The sequence below is a fragment of the Coenobita brevimanus genome, chromosome 56, assembly GCF_032717465.1.
Source record: "Coenobita brevimanus isolate Jiangsu-jjx chromosome 56, ASM3271746v2, whole genome shotgun sequence".
Taxonomy (NCBI): domain Eukaryota; kingdom Metazoa; phylum Arthropoda; class Malacostraca; order Decapoda; family Coenobitidae; genus Coenobita; species Coenobita brevimanus.
The window spans coordinates 38056431-38059610 of record NC_137009.1 but is presented as its reverse complement, the minus strand read 5'-3'; the positions used below and the strand labels follow the sequence as shown (position 1 = coordinate 38059610).

General features: G+C 39.0%; 1 non-coding gene across 1 annotated transcript; it reads right to left on the bottom strand.

The window, feature by feature from the left end:
* Nucleotides 1-2394: 2394 nt before the first annotated feature.
* TRNAQ-UUG (transfer RNA glutamine (anticodon UUG)) lies at nucleotides 2395-2466 on the bottom strand. The gene has a single exon. It is a non-coding gene; the product is annotated as a tRNA-Gln (tRNA).
* Between the last annotated feature and the right edge of the window lie 714 nt (nucleotides 2467-3180).

Below are 3180 nucleotides of genomic sequence, written 5' to 3'. Positions count from 1 at the left end.
TTTACAATCTTTGGTCTTTCATTTTTCCTACCGACTTTATAATGCATGGTCTTTGTCACTTTTCCTGCCAATTTCTCTATCCTTCATGGCCTTTGTCATTTTTCCTACCAACTTTAAACTGAACAGTCTTTATAACTTTTTCCTACCGATTTATTCTTTACTGCCCGGTGGTCAAAAACTTCCTACCGTGTTGGCTGGGGGAAATGAAAATGAGGGAACTTCACCTCCCTAGCACCTCTTCCTAAGCGATTTACTTTGCTTATTACACCTTATTGTCCTCTTCCTTTACTTTGCTTATTACACCTTACTGTCTTCTGAGCGATTTACTTTGCTTATTACACCTTACTGTCCTCTTCCTTTGCGATTTATTTTGCTTATTACACCTTACTGTCCTCTTCTAAGCGATTTATTTTGCTTATTACACCTTACTGTCCTCTTCTTTGCGATTTATTTTGCTTATTACACCTTACTGTCCTCTTCCTAAGCGATTTATTTTGCTTATTACACCTTACTGTCCTCTTCCTTTGCGATTTATTTTGCTTATTACACCTTATTGTCCTCTTCTGTGACATAAAGGTAAATCCTTCAAATATCGCCATGTTCTGTATATTTAACGTATATAAGGATACTAATCACCCATATCCACAAATAAATCACTAAGGAACAGGTGCTACGGAGCTATAAAAACAAGGATATGGTCTCTCTCTCTCTGAAAAAATAACCACGCTCAGATCTCAAACAACCAAGACGAGATAGTAATAAATACTGTAATAATGTTAATGCTGTCTTTCTTCTGTGTTCCTCTCTCTCTCTCTCTCTTCCTCCCTCCCTCTCCCTCACTTCAGCCATAAAATAATCGATAAATTTCGTACTTCACATAACTCTCTCTCTCTCTCTCTCTCTCTCTCTCTCTCTGTGTTCTTTGTTTACCTCAGGCTTTCCCTGCTTCCTAGAGAGAGAGAGAGAGAGAGAGAGAGAGAGAACAGAAGCCCTAAGAACCCAACACAGGTGACCACACAGACCCCTTCCTACCCCCTCCCCCTTTCTTTCTCCCCCCTCCTCCCTCCCCCCTCCTCCCTTTTTATCTCCCAGTTTATCCTTTCCTCTCCCCACCCTCGCTTAACCCTCTCTCTCTTTCTCTCTCTCTCTCTTCCTTTATCTCCCAGTTTATCCTTTCCTCTCCCCACCTCCGCTTAACCCCCCCTACTCTCTCTCTCTCGTTTTGCTTTCACATTCTTGATTTTTTTTGTAATAAGTACAAAATAAAAAACATTGAGTTGTAAGGTATGTGTAGTCTCCCAACTCTCTCTCTCTCTCTCTCTCTCTCTCTCTCTCTCTCTCTCCCTGTCTCTGTCTGTTTTTCTGTCTCTGTCTCTCTCTCTCATGCTTTGTTCTCCTATTCAAGAACTGTAATTACAAAGTATGTAATTTTTATTGAGGCCAGACCACTTAGAAAGGGTAACTCTCTCTCTCTCTCTCTCTCTCTCTCTCTCTCTCTCTCCCAGATAAATAAAATAAAAGCTGAGATGCAAAGTAAGATTCTGAGGAGAAATGAATGAAAGATGCGAAGTGAGACTCTGAAGAAAAGACAGCTAAGAACAGTAAGAAAAAGCTGTGTGTCTGAGAGAGAGAGAGAGAGAGAGAGAGAGAGAGAGAGAGAGAGAGTACGACTGTGCCTAATCTAAACTGTTTACATAATTCCATTTCCTTGGCCATATCTTACCACAACCAATATCCACCTCCAAACATCGCTCCACCCTTCCACATTACAACCATCTTCCTCTCAAAACATCTGAGTGGGACTAAAAAAGAGTCTAGCGGTTAAACTTCGCCATATTTGTCCTAAATAAACGCAGCAAAACACTACGGTGGGGGGTAGAGACTCGTTTTACCCTCCGCCTGCCCCATGAGCTAGCCAAGCGAGCCTCGTCCACACCCACCCCCTTCACCACTTCACTTATCTCTACTTTCGGCAACAACTGGTGTGCCATTTCGCCAAATATACCCATGGATTTGTTTATTAAAAGAATATAACACAGTATAGGAAGACACAGATGTATATATGGAAGCAAACCCGTATATTATGTCTAAAAACCACTTTACTACGCTAGGTATCGTTCCCGCCTTTTTTTCCCCTTCACAGCCTACTACATCACTTCATATTTGTACCATCATTATTCCTGAACTATAATACGAAGTGGAACTAGAAGTATATAAGGGGATACGAGAACAACGTTTCTCTACGGGGGGAAAAAAGCTACTAGACTATGTAACCTTTCTAGCTTTTTTGTATCATGGCCTAACTGTCCTTCAGTCCTGTATTATCACCTACTCTTTATCCATTACTTTGTTCTTAAGATGCCATGTATATTAAGCTTGTAAAAATATTTCCACAGGTCCTACCGAGACTCGAACTCGGATCGCTGGATTCAAAGTCCAGAGTGCTAACCATTACACCATAGGACCGCCTGTCCCGCCAAAGCTTGCACCATCTCAGGAAACCTTGCAAATTTTTCCTTTTTTCCAATTTCCTGAGATATATATTGCTAAGAAAGGTAAATTTATAAACTATCATGGGCTTCCTGTGTCCTCTTTTAATCTAAGTATTTTTTTTTTTAAGTTCTCGTTTCGTGCAACCGTTCAAGACAATGGTTGAGAATATCAGAATCTATCCATCATTACTTTTGCAAGCGTGGTGCATGCATTATTATTTTCTTTCTCTTGAGGTAAAATGCAAATCAAGAATATTTTTACTGGGAATATTTCACCAGCAACTCTTCCCATATGGTAGTGTTACCTATAGTCTTTCAAAATACAAAAGAGTAACTGAAATACTGATTTAAACGGTCATGACTGGTAGTGCCTTTTCTGTCTGCCTCTTAGTTCACCAATCAACAATCTTGCTTTTATTTATAGCCATTATTTGCATGGTTATTTTATCAGTGTTTTTACAGCTATTTGCGTTTTTTTTTTTTTTTTTTTTTTAGATCTATATGGAAGTAGGTATAAGGAAAATTTGAATGGGTCTGTTAACGAATCTTATTTTTATTTAAAGTTAAAATTTCTATGGTAATTATATCAGCGTTTTTGCAACCAGTTATTTGCATGGAATATTTTTTTTCTTTGTAATGGTAAAGATCTAGTTGGAAAGTGGGAATATATACATTTTTTTTAATCGGC